This window comes from Neofelis nebulosa, chromosome 6, assembly GCF_028018385.1.
Source record: "Neofelis nebulosa isolate mNeoNeb1 chromosome 6, mNeoNeb1.pri, whole genome shotgun sequence".
NCBI lineage: Eukaryota > Metazoa > Chordata > Mammalia > Carnivora > Felidae > Neofelis > Neofelis nebulosa.
The window spans coordinates 92,508,594-92,526,579 of record NC_080787.1 but is presented as its reverse complement, the minus strand read 5'-3'; the positions used below and the strand labels follow the sequence as shown (position 1 = coordinate 92,526,579).

General features: G+C 40.8%; 1 pseudogene; it reads right to left on the bottom strand.

Annotated features, from left to right (window-relative positions):
• The window catches only part of LOC131515451 (uncharacterized), a 103,375-nt pseudogene that overhangs the window by 19,445 nt on the left and 65,944 nt on the right, over positions 1-17,986 (bottom strand).

Sequence of the window (17,986 nt, the reverse complement as noted above, 5' to 3'; positions counted from 1 at the left end):
TTCTGTGGTTTTCTTAGGCTTCATGACAATTTCTGGAGGAGACGTATTTACTTTTTATCTGCCATATTAGGCAGTGTCATTAGAGAGAGCAGGCAGGGGCAGGAATAGGGTGATGGGGATAGGAGTGTGGAATGTGTAGAGTCACTAACAGCTAATCCACAAGCAGACAGATTAAATCTGTGGCCTAAGAAACAATGAGAGCAATAAACCATGAGTCCTGCTGTTGGAAATTCATGGGGGAACCCTTTGTCCAGGATAACAAAAAGATGAGAGATGGAGGGATGGATACCAAGCCTTCCTAACTAACTTTTGATAATCGGCAATGAATCAGTACTTCAAAAACTGTGAAAATATTTTTGAATCCTTTAATAGTTTGTCTGCTTGCATATCCCTTCCCTTACTAAGAGTCAAAACAAAATTTGCCAGTTTTCTGTTGAAGTTTAAATTTTATCCTACCAAATTGTGTGTATGTATATATATGTAACACACATACACTTAGGAGCAGGATTGTCAGGTTTAGAGTTTGTGAATGTTTCGCTTTACAAGGTTATGCCACATTATTTTCTAATAAACGGTGCTCATTAAATTATTTGTTTTTAAACGACAGAATTACCCATGATTTATCCTTAGCTCCTGCCTGATCACTGTATTCCTGGTTCTTGGCTGCTTATAGGACTCATTTTGATGCATTAATTTTTAATTTTTTTTTCAACGTTTTTTATTTATTTTTGGGACAGAGAGAGACAGAGCATGAACGGGGGAGGGGCAGAGAGAGAGGGAGACACAGAATCGGAAACAGGCTCCAGGCTCTGAGCCATCAGCCCAGAGCCTGACGCGGGGCTCGAACTCACGGACCTCGAGATCGTGACCTGGCTGAAGTCGGATGCTTAACCGACTGCGCCACCCAGGCGCCCCTTGATGCATTAATTTTAACACCAACTAACCTCTCTTTATTGCTGTCTCTAATTATGAGGAAGATCATCTTTAATTTATTCCAGTGAAAAGATTTCAGGTCCTGTGTTGTGTAACTCAGAAGACGAAGGAATATCATAATTCCTAGCTCCTCTTAGGAGGTGAATGTATTGTGAAGCTAATGATGGTTAATCTTCAAGACCCCTTATTTGCCTGCGTTCCTACTAGCATCATTGGAGAATATCCATTTTTGGATGCATTAAAATTTTTTTTTTTTAATTTTAGAGGGAGAAGGAAAGAGAGAGCATATGGAGGGGAGAGGCAGAAGGGGAGAGAGAAGGGGGGGGGAGAGAGAGAGAGAGAGAGAGAGAGAGAGAGAGAATCCCAAGCAGGTTCCACGTTCAGCACAGAGCCTGACACGGGGCTCAATCTGATGACTCTGGGATCATGACCTGAGTCAAAATCAAGAGTCAGATGCTTAACTGACTGAGTCACTCAGGGGCCCCATGTATACATTTTTTATTCATAATTTAAAATTATGTTTCTTTAAAAGGATTCCAACTTGTATAAGCTTAAGGTCCCATAAAACCTGACTTTGTCCCTAGTTTCTTTTATGTTATAATCTTTTTACTTTAGGGTTTAATTTACATTTTATAACCTTTGTCTTCCCAATATTCTGCAATAACTTTCAAGAGACTTTTTAAAAGATTCAAAACATTTTCCCCTGAATATTAAAAAAAAATCACCTCAAACAGTAGACTAGTCATTTAACTCAACAATGGGCTCTTCCCAAGGGACATCATCCCAGTTTTAGTGAAGTTGCTTGGAAATGAGTTAGAATCCTAACAGTTTTCAACACAATGAATTAATTTAATCCACATAAGTCATTCTTGGAACCACTCAGTTTAGTTTGGTTATGATGTGGCTCCATGTGCCAAATCAGATTTAAGAGTCAATGTATGGTATTAGTGTTTCATAGACTGGTCCCAGGGTTTCCCTGTAATCTCTGCCTGATTTCTCTGAATTAAATAATAGACAATATAAGGTGTAATAAATCAATTAACTATTCATGAGAAAGTTGTGTGCCTATGAGTAGCTGGCAATCTACTGGTGGTTATTAGTATGTTTGATTACTAATTTAAAGATATCTTTATTGGCTTCTGATCATTGACAGCAAGGCATATGACTACAAAAAAAGCACTCATTAAGAAAATAGCAAAGCTGAATTGGAATATCGTCCTTGTGTTTCTAGGCAGATTATTTCTTGTAAGTGTAACTCTGTGGCAGAGTCCCTTGATTTTTGTTCCAGATCCATGGGATAATCGGAAAAATCTTTGGTTTCTAACTAATGCCAGAACCTTCTCCAGGGCTTTTATATTATGGCACTCTTCCCACACTGGTAATCAAAATCCTCTTTCTTGTTTTGCACCAAGGGCACCAAAGCCTTCCAACCATTCAACCATTTTTCTTACTGGCTCCCTGAAGGCGGAGTGAATCAGGTCAGACCTTTACTGAGTGCTTTGCCCTTTCTGTCCCAACCTAACCAAACGCTATGCTTAACCTTCAAAGCTTCTTATGTGCCTGGGCCCTATGTAGCTTCATTAAAAAATACTTACTTTTGCATATCATTTTTGTTCATAGTATTTTATTCTTTTTCATAAATGGGCCCCCCAGGTGCACGCATTTCTTTGTAAGGAATTAGGTAATCTCAGGAAAGATTTTAGTGTAAGACAATGTTTCTTGAATTCAAAAACTCTTAGGTTCCTTCGAATATACCCACAGACCTCCATTCAAAAAACTGGCATAGAAAACTTGACATTCCAGTCAACTTGAATATCCTCAAACTCACCAGGGGGAGGCGCTTTCCCATTTAAGCCTCTGCCATGAGCATCTCCTGTGGACTCTCCCTCCATCCAGACCTTTCGTGCTCTGTTCTCTGAGTGCTTCCTGTCCTCTCAGACCCCCTTCAAGTATATCTGTTGGTTACCCTATTCCTTCCCAGAGCAGGATTTGCCTTTGTATTTCTTTCTTTCTCTTTTTAAAATTTTATTTTAAGGAGAAAGATTGCATGTAAGCAGGTGAGAGGGACAGAAGGAGAGAGAGAATCTCAAGGAGCCTCCACGCTCAGCACAGAGCCCGATGGGGGGCTCGATCCCACAGCCCTGGGATCATGACGTGAGCTGAAATCAAGAGTCGACGCTCAATCGCTCAATCAACTGAGCCACCCAGCACTCCACCTTTGTATTTCTTAAAAACCCCAGAAGCACCTCAGTCTCTGATAGGGTGTGCACTGATCTCTCCCCCCAACCCTCTGAAAGTAGCACTAATCCATTCCTGACCATCTCAGATTAGACCCCGGGATACTCAGCCAGAGGTAGGATGTTTTTAGCCACAGAATAGCAGCCCCAGTTGATTTGCACAGAATATCTTATTCTGATGTCTCTCTCAGGTAACACTTTCCTTCTGGTGAATGTAAGACTTCTCAAGCAATAATAACTTGCATTTATACAGCCTTATGAACATGAACTCACATAAATCACATTCATTAGTGCCTCTTCCCTTCAGAGATCCCTTTCCCAGGTGACTAGCATGTCGCCAGCCTGCCTCCCAGCCTCTGCTTCGCCTCTATTATTGGTATAATCGTACTTGGCTCTCCAGGGGGAAGCCCACCTGCCTTGTCCTTTTCCTCACTCTTCCATGACTCTCTCACCAATTTAGCTGAGGTCCATGACTCCCCCCACCTATTCTGCCAAGCTTCTACTGGGTTTTGTCCAGAGGACTGAGGACCTCTGTCTCCTGTGAGCACCAATCTCTCATCTCTCTTCTCCAGCTCAAAAGTCTTGTGTTTTATTTTTTTTTTTCCTTTTTACTCCCCCATCTTTCCCATAATATTGGCGATCTCATCAAATGAATCAATACAGCTCTACTATGCTAATACAACCAGCAAAGTGCTTAAAAGCGTAAACTGGGGTTGGCTCTGGCTTGACTGCCAGTTTTCTTAAAAAGTTTCAAATGTCCTCCTGTCCTTACATATTTCAACCAGGGGGACTATTAAAAAAAGTTCTCTGGGCTTCAGTTTTCTCATTTCTAAAATGGATTTAATAATAGCACTTACCTCAAGGAGAGGTTGCGAGGATTCATTGAGAAGATAAATGTGAAGTATTTATCAAAGTGGTTAACATACAGTCCACAGACAAAAAGTGTTTAGTTTTCATCGCAGACTCATCTGATAGGCTTGCGATTTGGTCTTTCTGTGCCAAGGAGAGTGCAATGTTTCCATTTTGTGCAACATACCCAGAAATGTTTAAAATTTGAAATGTTAACATTTTATGCCACATGTTTGATTTATTTTTAATTAGGGCTCTTAGTGTGACTATCCCTTCTTTAAGTGTTTGAAAATAGAACATTGTTTTCCCCAGCACTGCGTGGGTAGTATTTTTTACATAGGCTGAGCTTTTTAATCAAAAAATATTCATCCATTTTATCCACCTCATTTAAAAAATTCTAGGACAGGAAACATACTTTGTTATTACCATTCCCATTTCAAAGATGGGGCAACAAAGGCATTGAGAAAAAAGGTAATATGCCTGAGGTCACAGAATGACTACGTGGGGAAGCTAAGACATAAGCCTAGTCTCTTAGTTTGGTCTTCGTGTAATTTTGTATCAATATTTTAAAAAATGCACCAAAAAACCTAATCAGAATCTTCTGAATAGCAATCATGTGCTGAAAGATGGTGTATTCTTTTTGCATAAAAGATTTTCTGCATTACAGCAGGGGGCCCTACCCTGATGTGTCAGGAGGAAGAAGAAAATTCATTTCTTATACCAGCCTGTCAGCTGCCCTTTATGATTGAACCATATACCATTAGACAATCACAAACAGTGACAAGAGCTTTTGCTCTGTAGCGATTCTCATGTTTGAATTGGTTTGCTGAAATGCTGCTCTATGCTGTATTACTGGAAAACACTACAAAGAACAGATGTGCAGTACCATGCAATATTTATCATTTAGATGTTTAATCTGGGTGTTTTAAATACTACTCCGATTTTGTTACAGTGTATTTGCTACTTGAAGGGTTTTTTTTTTAAGAGCTATGTTAAAAGCACAATAAATGATATATTTTTATGGATTAAGTAAATCCTCCGTTGTGGACGTAATCATATCCTGAAAGTGACTGAAAAATAAAAATATTCCCAATTTTCATAGATACATAATTTTGATGGTGTATTTGTAGCAATTTTACCAGAGTAAATTCACATCCTCTGTAGCTGGTGTAATTCTTACACCTACCTTAGGGGAGACTTCTGTAGAAACACAGAAGATCTGTGCTCTGGTATTAACTCCCAGTAGATTACAAAAAGTAATCAGAACCAAATGGAAGATATACTGTCCATCATATATTTTCAGGCTTGAAGTAGTATTTTTTTTCCTGCATACTAAAGCAAGTAGGGACCTTTTACATTATCTCTGGTCCCTTTATAACTCCTTGAGTAAGTGTATTGCAAATAAGCACATTTATCACTGAAGACTGTTAGTAAAGAATATGGTATTTATTCAGACGATTCAGAGACACAGCGTTTGAAGAGTTTTTAAATTGCTTATTTGGTTTAGAGCCACATTCGCTTCTTGACTAAGGTATTGTTAAGTGATGGAAGTTCGAAAGCTTATCATTTCACTGATCTCTGTCGTAACCAATGAAAATGTTAATTTTAAAGAATTAAAATGTAGGAATAGGCTATATGAATTTTAATAATGTTTCATGCTTAAATTATTAGAAAATTTAATAGAACATATACTCCTAAGGTTAATTTTAAAGACACTGCATTTCTTGAGTCAACATGAACGCTATGAAGAGATTTCAGGATGAAAAATTAGTGCCGAACAAAGCCCACTGTGGAGAATCACTAAGCACCAGCTATGATAATAGCCTATTACGAGGCACCTGGTTATACCATGGATTTGATCACGGAGGTCAAATCATGTTCTCTGTGTACACAGTGATGCGTGGTACATCCCTTTTCTTATGACTTGGAAAACATACAAAGAAAGGGTTCTGTGTGTCCTCTGGCTCCTGCATTATAACAAGACTCCATGTAGTAAGGCCATTAAGACATTTATGCATGCATCCATGGTGAGTTACAAAATGCCTGTGGATGGACAATTCATGCTTATGTATTTATTTATTTAGGATTTCATCCTTACTGCCATGAGGATATGGAGTGGCTTCCATACTGAAAGCAACGAAGTAAATATATCAAAACAAATATTAGCCTTTTAGACAAACATTTTCTCATTAGTCTTCTCTCTGTGAAGAGAATGAGGTTAAAAATGGTTTGAAGTTTCTTAAGTCATTATGTTCTGTGGCTTTTCTAAAATTAGAGTGTCATGTTTTCAGTAACTGTGTTTGTATTTACATAATTTTATTAATTTTTATTACAGTTCAAAGCATACAACCATTTTACCAATTGCCTTTTTGTAATTAGAATGTTATATCTTCACTTTGTTTTGGCTCTCAGTGAATATAGTAGCATCACATTTCATTAGCAAATACAGAACAGTATTTCCTGATGTAATTAGACAAGTGTATTTGGTGTTTAACATGATTTTCATCTTCATTAGAGAGAGATACGAAACTTACGCGTCTCTTTTATCACTTAGAAAATTCTTCTGCCTTGAAAGAAAATCTCTGCATTTTTTTTATTACTATTCCTGTTTGATTTTGTGAGGCAACATGTCACCTGGATCCGTGGATGTAGCAAATTATCTGAGTTTGTCTGGTGGAAGAATACAAGGGTGTGTGTAGGTGGAAGATATAAAGGACCATACTTGGAAAAGATAATATAAAAATGATTGTTTTGATCAATCTGAGGAAGTTTTTGGCATTAGAGTTGCACATTTGAGACCTTTCTCTTGAATTAAGGACAATTTTTGAACACTGGCTACTTGATTACCTAAGGCCCACTTTGTGGAGATCAATGGTGGATTAAATAGAAGAGCATTATGCATTAGTAGACAAACTATTATTCAAGAAGATGGAGAAGCAGATCCCGTAACAGCCATTTGTCACTATATTTCCTTCCTCTACTAAAACCAGAAGGTATTCACTCTATCTTACAGAACTTGAGAATCAGCAGTGGAAATAGGGTTTTGAAGAGTTTTAAGCTTGCTTTTCTTTTTCTTTCTTTCTTTCTTTTGACAAATAAGTCACCTAATCACATTGATTATCCCACTCCTTTTATTGGCAAAATATGGACAATTTGTATATTTCTATTTATATCACCACTATGTGGTCAGTTTTAATTTGGCTTTTATTTCTATACATTTTTGCCAAGTACAAAAGTTTGTCCTCGAAGTGGTATTGACTTATAAATTTTATAGGATTAGGCACTAATTATGATAATATAAATAGGAATTTGGAAATATATAGGGTTGAACACTTGTGATATTTTCGTATATAAAATTATTTATGATATTTACTCAAATTTAGGATAGTTCTTTTTAGTGAGGTCTTCTCTGCAGTGGTTTTCAATTATATTCTTAGTTCAGTGGAACATACAGATATCAGGGGACCTTTGTGACAATCTCAGAAAGGCGGGATTATAGGATAAAATATTGTGTTCTTTTCTTGTATCTTAGGCTCTGTTTGTCATATATGTCTATTAAAATACTATTCATTATATTCTGTTTATTTACTCAAGGGATTTGAATTAATTTGTAAAAAAAAAGGCAAAATGAAAAACATAAAAAAATAAGATTAAGGAAAATAAGAAGTAGAACAAATGTCAAGATCAGAAACAAAATAGTACGTAGGTGAAATAGCTGTGTTCTATGTTGAGGTTCAAGATTTGTGGTAGCCTAAGTGTAAAGGGAGATTTGGACAATTATTCGTGATGAGGAAACCAACACTCTCTCTGATGCATGTGAAACTTTTCTCAGGACATAGCCCTAAAGGAAATTTCTCCCATAGAGCTGCATACGAGCAAGCCCCGGATAGGGCTACTCAACAATGTTCTTATCGCCAATACAAAGAAACGTTTCCAAAAACCAGGCTATTTTCCTTCCTCTTAATTTGAATGAAAGCTAAAGGCAGATGATGAAAGAATAGTTTAGTATAAGCAACCCCATAAGAGGTCTTGACAATATGGTACTAATGAGAGTTTTTGATATCTACCCCGGTCCCTCTAGAGGAATGGATCATAGCCAGCCCTTCAAATTCTTCCCCACGGATGGTAGGCAGTTTGAGGCTGAATCTCTGGTGAGGAACTCTGTGTTGTGTTAGAATTGAGGTTGTGAGTGCTCGTCGTGCTGTGAGTGCACAACACGTGCCCACCGTCCTTTTATGAGCAAGTATTTCCTTATATAAACATTTCCTGCCTTGTCCTGTGATCTTGCTACTCCAGCCACCGCCAGAATCTGGCCTGCAATCAGTGCTAAGACCCAGGTCAGCATCTGAGTGCCCAGGGAAGATAACTCCATCCACTGTGGTACTCTAATCCGGATGAGGACTGATGGCCAAAATGGTATCTTTGCTCTTAGGGAGCGTGACTTTAAAATAACCAAAAAGAGATGGAGACCAAAAGGGTGGTTTTGAAGTGAAGACATACCCTGAAGGGAGACAAGCAGAAGCCCTGAGCTGGAAGGAGGAGGAGAGGGAAACTGAGGCACAAACACACAGACTCCTGGAGCTGCGGTTGAGCTGCTGGCAATGCAGTGGAATCATGAGATCTGCTTAGCTATTTTGAAAACCTTGCTTGGAGAGATATTTCCTGCTTCCTTACTTTCTTGAATATCTTTACAATAAACACCATTATAGAAGGTAATCTGCATACCTTGTTCTTTGTAACCAAAAAGAGCCAAACACAACTTGACCCTTGTAATGTGGAGATTAAATGATAGTTTATTATTCTTTTATAGAAATTAAAGTTTCCAACAAAATGCTTTCCAGGAGGAATCATTATGTATGTTTACGTCTTTTTGTCATTAGTGATAGAAACAAAACATCTAAAATTTCTTCTTGGCATAATTAGAAGTAACACCTATTGAAGATTATTGAGGCTTATATTTTTGTTAAATCCATAAAAACATCTAAGAATTACACACAGAGACCTGGTCATGTATTTGTTTTGATAATAACCCTGGGATTAAAAGTCGTGATGTTTTCAAAGAACACAAGATCTCTTACTACAGTGGTGTAAATGTTAAAGAGCACTACAATCTGGAAATTAAGGTCTTCTAGGATTTAGCATGTCATGGGGCTGATATCTGTGGTTATAATCAGAACAAACAGGTGGGCTGCTTTTACTGCATTATGTTTGTATTTTGGAGAAACAATGTCATGGTGCAATTACCTACCCATTTCCAACAAGAGGAATACGGAAACTGGGACTTCGAGCCCTCTTATCGTCTCTTCCTACTGTAAAATCAGACTATCAGGTTACAGTGAGGTAACTCTAATGAAGCAAAGTACATTCATTCTTCAGCCCCTTAAAGAGCACTCTGCTAATGCGGTCTCCTTTCTTTAACGTTTCAACCCAAATCGGTGATGACCTTTCTAATGAAACATAAAACCTACGGTATGCAACCTTACTAATATATTCTAATGTAACTAGGTCACACAAAAGGCTTGTTAAGTTTGCAATGTCTACTTTTGCCTTTGCCATAATTTCGAGTTATACCCAAAGTGTGTCATTCTTGACGGTATCACTGTAATCCTACTCCAAATAAATAGTTCCTTAAATACAACTTCTAAACATTACCACCCTGTAAAATATGTTAGAGTGCTTGATGATTCAAAAATCATGACAGTTTTACATATGACTAATAGCCATCTTCTATATTATTATGTATATATTTAAAAAGGATTCTACATATTCTTAAAGAGATATAATTTGATAAGTGTGTTAAATATGTTTCACATTTAATGGTGTTTTGTAGTTGTGCTCATGGAATGGCTTCCTCATGAGGAAGAATTCTTTATTTAGAGCTGCGGTGGGGATGTTGCCTTCCTGAATAAACATCCACGGGGCCAATGTCCTGTAGTGACCACACTTGTTTGTTTGTGGAGCTCTTTGTTGAAAACTGACATTTCGGAGTCACCCCCTAGTTCTTTTGAAAAGTCATTAACCATCTGCCCCATAGACGCTTGTCATATATATATGGATATGAAACCACCCAAAGATCTCTTAACGTAGAGTTCTTATTTTGCATGAATAAATAGGGGAGAAGGAAATCAAAGCACTTGGAATTGCAAGCTTGTCCCTTTAGTCTCTTATCTGGCTACACATGGCCACTCATACATACACCAGAGTTTCCCAAGCTGCTGCCACCGCAGACCCGACTGGCCAACGGCTCTCTAGAGATAGGTGGTTGCTTGCTTTCCGTGGGGAATTGATGCGACACAGATAACTGTCGGCCAGAACTAAACGGAGCCCGGAAAAGTTACTGAAGGTATGAGATTAGATCCCGCCTGGTGAAGGGGATCGCAGAGGAGATCCCGGAGGGGACTCGGAGAGAGCGGCCGGGCTCTGCTGAGGCGGCACAGCGGCCCGGCTCCTGGCAGGCGGGTCTGGGCTGGCTTCACTACAGTCAGCCTCCCGTGGATGTTGCTGCAGGCACATCGGCATCTCTTAATGTACTGAAGAAGAAAGGGGACGAGGACAGCAGGGAAGGAAAACCAGGGGGAAAAAGAAACGTATAAAAAATTCACCACATAAATTAGCTGCGTCTCTTGTCGCAAAAACTGACAATTTCATCTGAACGTGAATCCTGGGCTGCTTCTTCAAGTGCCTGGAGGAATTGCATCACGGAACCTACAAGGTAATTATTAAAAATGCATAGATGGTCATGTAGGTACAAAAAAATTGGGCAACTTGTCTCCAGAAAAAAACATTAAAAGGTCCGCATATGTCAATGAATTAGAGTCTGTTTTCTTCTAACAGCTGCTATTTTGGGAATTCCTCTGAGGATGTTTAAAGAGCAAGTTTTGTATATTGAGGTGGCTGCTCCATTGTCGCGGACAGTTGAAACCAGAGTAGGCTATTGAGGGGAGCTAACGGTTTTTGGCACTGGTTTTGGGTGTTAAGTATCAACTAACATGTTTATGCCCGCCCTTCAGATGTCCACATACAAAGACCCCTTTCTCTCCCTTCTGGCAAGAATCCAGGCCAATCTTGGAATGCTTAGTCCCCCGCCCATCATTAAGGGCACTGTGTTAATCGTGGGGCTTCATCTCAGAAGCACCCTGGAAAGGAATGCTCACTGACCCACAATATCCACATTTCCGCTTCTGTGGAAATTGCATGCATATGAACATGGGGTTCTGAAGCAGAACTAAGAAACAATCAAGTTCAAGTTCACTTAAAACTACCTAGAGATTTAATATGTTAGCCAGGCTAATGGATAGGTCATTGAGTTGTTGCAATCACTTAAAAAAATGTGTGTTATATTAGAAGTGTATGATATATGTATATCTATGATGTAAATATGAGATTCTTTCTCACCATTATTTCTGTGAAGAACACAGATACCACATACCTTATTCAGTGAGTTGTAGACCAAGTTTTAGGCTGCTAAAAAGATGTTAGCTTGATTTGAAATAATACGTTCAAGTTGGGTTTAATAAATACGATGATAAATAGGTAGACCAAGAAAACATTATATCCTTCCTTACAGCTTTAAGTCGAGTACTAGAATGTCCCGGAATAACTAAAAAAAACAAACAAACTTTCTTTTGTGATCTATTTGGCATTAAAAGTATCTTGATGTTCTGTAGGCTTTGTTAGACTGAAGATTTTAATGAGTTGTATGTTTATGAATTTATTAAAATGAAATCTAGTATCAATGGAGAAGAGAAATTTGAATCATTCTAGTGAGTAATTTGCAAGGTGTTTCTTGGAAAATATAGAAGAAAGGAGTAAATAGTTTGTTTTGTGAATATTGCAGGTTGGACATCTTCAACTTGTTGGGGGAAGGAGTGAAACATAATCTCACATCTAAAGTTTTCGGGATATTTATATCACATAAATGATTACTTTTTGCTTAAACTTGTGACTTATTTAGGTTACATCTAGAACATTATGGTTCTTCTCAGATGCTTAATATATTTGTTTTTATGATTCAAAACTGAGTCTTGACAACCATGATCCTGTTCTCTGTCTCTATGAGTTTTGTTTTGTTTGTTCATTTGTTTTGGTTTTCAGATTCCACATGTAAGTGAAATCATACAGTATTTGTCTTTCTCTGTCTGACTTATTTCACCTAGTATAATGCACTCAGGTTTCATCCATGTCGTTACAAATGGCAAGGTTTTGGTTTTTTTTTTATGGCTGAGTAGTATTCCATTGTGTACATATTTTTTATATATACATATATAATATATACATTTAATTTATTATAAATTATAATAATTATAATATTAAAATATATAATATATCAACATATTACATATTAATAGATATTACATCTTCTTTATCCATTCATCTATCACAGAGGGTATCTAGACTTATTGTGGTAATCAATGACAGTGTATACAAATATCAAATCATTATGTTGTACACCTGAAACTAATATAATGTTATGTCGATGATACTTCATTTAAAAAAATGAGTCTAGGAGCACCTGAATGGCTCAGTAGGTTGAGCGTCCAACTCTTGATTTTGGCTCAGGTCATGATCCCAGGGTCATGGGATTGTGCCCTACTTCAGGCTCTGCACTGAGTGTGGAGCCTGCTTAAGATTCTCTCTCTCTCTCTCTCTCTCTCTCTCTCTCTCTCTGTCTGTCTTTCTATCTTTCTCTCTCCCTCTCTTCCCCTCCCCTACGCATCCCCTCTCTCAAATTTAAAAAATGAGTCTCGAATCTTTAGAAAAGCAGAAAAATTCTCCCCTACATGCCAACTATTTTACATATTTATGCTGTCCAATTTACATTTTTACTTTCAAGATATTAGTGCAAGAAAATAATACTGATGACTAGAATAATTTGTTTACTTCTTTAAAAAGTTCTCACACATTAGTTTTATTTATTACTTCCCCAGTTACTTTGCCAGTATGATATGTTTTTCAGAGGAGCACAGGCATGATTCTTCACCCCTCAGGCTTGAACTGTGGTTTTACAAATCCTTAGGACTGTATGCCTGGCACATAGCTGGCACTCAGTAAATAATGTTTGAATACATGATTGGATAAAGATCTTAGTGATTTATGTGAGTGTGGGAGGAAACATTAGGCCCCCTCCCCTCCTCTATGTGTGCACTCCGCAGAAGTCACAGCATTTGACAGGCCTACAGCATGGATCGGATCGCTTAGGTTTCATGAGAACAGGCTACAGCTGCTGGGTCCTTTGAGACCAGGCTGCTATAGCCCTTTGTGCCATTGCTGGGAGTGGTCAGACTTACCCAGCCTCACTTCCCTGTTACCACTATGGAAGTGGTAACTTCAGTGGTAACTCCAGTCTTCTACTGGAGACAAAGGAAGATCAGGGGAGGCAAAGCAGGGTAGATCTATCCATTGTTTTTTTTCAGAACTCTCTTCTCCATTCAGCTCTGTTTCCCCTCTCTGACCCAACACCCCGTTGACCTTACGATAGCACCCCACCTCTCTTTGATATTTAATTTTCTGGTGTTTCCATAGTCTTGTTACTCCTTCGGCATTACTTTAGATTTTTACTTTGTCCCATGGAACTGCTTCAGCTCTGATGTCTTATTATCACATTTTCTGACCATAATCCATCATTTTTTCCTTTCTCAGTCACAGCCAGATAAGAACCTCCAGTTCCTTGAACTCCTTACCTTCCCCCTTCTCTTTTCTGCCTTACTTAACCTAGACTTTGTCGTCCATCCTTTTAATTATCCTCTTGCCTACAGCCTTCATCCCCCATTGCTCCACACGCCGGTGGAACACAACCCTGGTTCAATCTAGCTCTTTGCCTCCTCCAGTCCTACACCAAGATGCCATGCCCACTTGGCAAACTAGAAATTTAGTCATCAACCTTGACAGCTTTTTTCCCCACTCTCCCCTCCCTCCCCCACCCTGCCCAGGTTCTGTGCCTCTTCCCTCAATACCTCTGAACTTTTTCCTCCTCCCGTGTTGCCCACGGCCATGCCTATAGATCAGGTTGCTATTACCTTTCACCCACATAGCTGCACTAGTTAACTGGTCTTGCTGCCCTCAGTCTTGTGTTCCTATTAGCCAGGCTCTGCACAGCAGCTATAATGTTCTTCATACGTTTCAACTATAATCAAGAAACTCACTTCTGAAACCATTTAATGGTTCCTTGGTTAAAGGCAGTGTTCAAAGTTTTAAAGATGGTGCATCCCTGTGTGATCTGACTTCTGTCCATAGCTCTGATTTTGCCCCCTGCCTCTTGCCTCTCCTTTCTGCAACTCCAAAAGTTGCTTTTTTTTTTTTTTATTAATGTTGTCTATTCCTTTACTTTTTTCTTCTCCACTAGCACCATGAAAACTAAGTAGGGTCTTGGGGTGCCTGGGTGTCTCAGTCGGTTAAGCGTCCGACTTCGGCTCAGGTCACGATTTCGCGGCTGGTGGGTTCGAGCCTGGCATCAGGCTCTGTACTGACAGCTCAGAGGCTGGAGCCTGCTTCAGATTCTGTATCTCTCCTTCTCTCTCTGCCCTTTCCCTACTCACACTCTGTCTCTCCATCTCTTAAAAATAAACAAACATTAAAAAAAAAAAACAACCCAACCAAGTAGGGTCTTGATTTCCTTTCCCCAAAAAGCTGCTACCTCATTCCCAGGCAAATGAGGAGAATAGGACTTGAGGCTGGAACCACTGTTAGGGTCTCCCTCCCCCAGTCCAGAGCCAGGGAGAGGAACTGACACATGGAGAGGAAGTGGGATCAGGGAGGGCCTACTCCAAGTAAAGCCTACACTCGGTCCAGTCTTGCTTCTAGGGATGGGAGAGGCATGACTGACTGTCAGAGCCAGGGTGGTGCCTAGCTGGGCCACAGCCCTCTGTAGGGTGGTCCAATGAAACTTGAGGATTCCCAGCACCGCTGGTGTCTGGTGTTTCAAGGTTGCTGTGGCCATAGACACCTCTTGGACCTCTTGGCTTTGGTTCCCCAAAAAGCCAATGGTGACAGCAAGTGGTAGACAGGGAAAGCAGACCCAGCCCTGAGAGCCTGCAGGCTGCACAGGAGAGTAGCCAACTTGGGGTGGAGGCAGCTGGATCCAGGGAGTGGCTGACCCACGAATCATAGATGCTCTTGTTGGGCAGCACCCCCTAGAAGAGGGCATCTAGATCCCAGAGCAGCCCCCAAAGAGGAGGGGAAGGGGCATGTGTTTTAAGGGCCACCCCCTAGTAGGCTGGGCTGGTTGAAGGTGGGCACTGGGGACAGGATGTGGGTGGTAGTGGAATCAGGGGCATTATCACATGGGGAGTGTAGATTGGCAGCAGGAGGTGGGCAGGTGTCCCCAAAGTGAAGCCCTGTGACTCCTACTGGATAGTCCCCAGGGGCCTGGGGTACCCTGCCGTAAGTAGAGGAGCCAGGCTCTGTGCTCAGGGGAGAGGGACGAGGGCCTGATGGTTTCCCCCTGGGAAGTCTCCTCCTGGGCCTGGGGAGGGGGCAGAGGTGCCAGAAAGTCCTCTCGGAGGTCAGAGGTGGAGTGGGCACCTCCACTGTGCCCAGAGCCTGCCCGACTGGGGCTGGTCCGTGGCCCCCCTCCCTGAGGTCCCTTAGCAAAGACACTATGCTGAGGCCCTCACTAGGCAGTGGCTGGGGTCTGGGCAGCCAGCAGGGCCAGCCGTGCAGCACCTAAGGGCCTGGGTCCTTGGCGAGGGTTCCCCGCACCCCTCCTGCTTTGCCAGCGCCGGCACAGGGCAGTGTTCTGCAGCCTCAGCACCTCCGCCGGGATCAGGCTCACATCTACTGCCTGGGAGTTGCCCTTGGCCTGGGGCTTCTCAGGGTCCGTAAGTACCTTGCAGAAGCATCCGAAGCATGGTTGGAGGAGATGTTGTGGTGGATGGAATCCTCCCAGCCCTCGTAGTCCTCCCAGTAGTTGGGGAACCCAGCCTGAACCTGACAGATGATCTGGGCCAGTTTCAACCTGCGGGAGGGCCCGGTCTGGATCCCCCAGGAAATCATGGCCAAGTAGGTGTAGGTGTAGGGGGTGCTTGTCGGGCCGCAGGTATCTCTTTTTCCTCCTTTTGGGGGGCTGGGAGGATGACTCCGACCAGGGAACCCCCAGGCGTGTGTTGCTGCAGGGCCCCACGCAGAGGAGGTGAGCAACGTGGGCAGGGGCCTGGCCCCATGGAGGCCTCAGGGCAATGGGGCAGTGTGGTGAGGCAGGGCTGGGGGTCTGGGGCTGCCAGAAGCGTTTTTCATTCTGCCCATGCTCCATGCACTCTCTTCCCTTTGCGAATTCTCTTTCTTTCACCCTCCTCTTTACCCTCTCACCTCCAACTTTATTTCTCCTGGTGGGTGAAATACTCCTACTCATCTTTCCGGTTTTTGTTTACTGCTTCAAGGAATTCTTCCTGAGATCCCTCTCCCTCCAAAAATAATCGGACTTAAGCACACTGTATCTCCTCTAGGCTAATACTTAGAATCCTGTATTCTAATTGCTTATTTATCTATATCTCCCACTGTTTCATGAAACCCATGAGGGCAAGGACTCTACCTGCCTTGTTCGTTGTTGTGCTCCCAGTGCTTAGGACAAGGCTTATAATATACTAAATGGTTAATCATTATTTGCAGCAGAGAGTGTAGAGTGATGGTCAGGTAAGTAAGTGAACAGGAGCCCAACTGCCTAGGTTCGAATTCTGAGGCTGCCAATTACTTGCTTGGATAATCTTGGATAAGTTAATTAACTCCCTATGTCTAGCTTTTTTATCTGTAAATGGGGATTATAGCAGTGTTCACCTCATCTGGGTATTGTGAGCACTGAATTAATACATGTGAAGTCTTTAGAACAACACCTGACACACAGTAAGCACTCAACTGACTGCTGATTTGTCAAAATAGTATGGCCATTAAAAAAATAATGGAAATCTATCTATCTATCTATCTATCTATCTATCTATCATCTATCTACATCTACAGATATATCTAGCTGAAAATGGCCATATTTTTACACACCTTTATGAACCAGTTGCACATATTAAATTGGAACTGTGACTCAATCAGTTGAACAAGTTCCCCATTTGAATAATAGAAACATCAGTCTAGATTTTGTGATGTCGAAAGCACAACTATGTGCCCTTCTACACATTAACCTGGGCTGCTTTGTCTTTTTTGTCTGTCTGTTCTTACAGTGATCTCCCCCAGCACCACCAGCAGGGACTCTGGCTATGACGCTGGCCGTGTCTGCCTTTATATCCAGCTCTAAAACCTGGCATTATCAGACTTACTGGGTTTTCAAATTAGAGCTTTCCTTAATTTTTAGAGGTTTGAGATGGTTCTTCACTGACACGGCGTGACCAGAGGTGGAAGCAGTCACACCCTTTTTTTCCAAGAGGAAGGGGATTTCCAACCATCTTTTATCAGTAAGAAGATAGAAGCTTAGAAAGGCCTAGTTATTTGTCCAGAGATACGTATCAGTTAATACTAAAGCCAGGAATAAAGAACTAGATTCCATGGCTCTCTCTTGAATTCACACTAAAACAGTGTATAATTAGGAAAGGAAAAATCAAGTATGAGAATATAAAATATGGTATTCTTTTTGAAATTATAACTATGAATTTATGCTACACTAGTCCAATTTTCTCATAAGGTGAAAAGAATGGATAAAAAGAGGTCCTTCAGCGTGTGTATGTCTGTCTGTCATACATTATGTCTCCCTCCCCTTCTCTCTCTCTGCTCCCCTATCTATCTATAGATATACATACTATATTGCCTGTGAAAATAAAATGAAGCATTGGAGAAGACATTAGATAACAGTTGCTACTTCTAGTTGTGTTGGGGCCAGACCTTTGTTCAGTTTGAACTTCGTCTCTTTGGAGAGTGAGGTGAAAATCTTTCATTTGTGTTCTTGGTTGCCCGCGGACTTAAATCCTAGATTCTGCTATGTGAGCAGCACTCATTTCCTTCTCTCCTTTTTACCCTGTCAATCTTCTGCTATG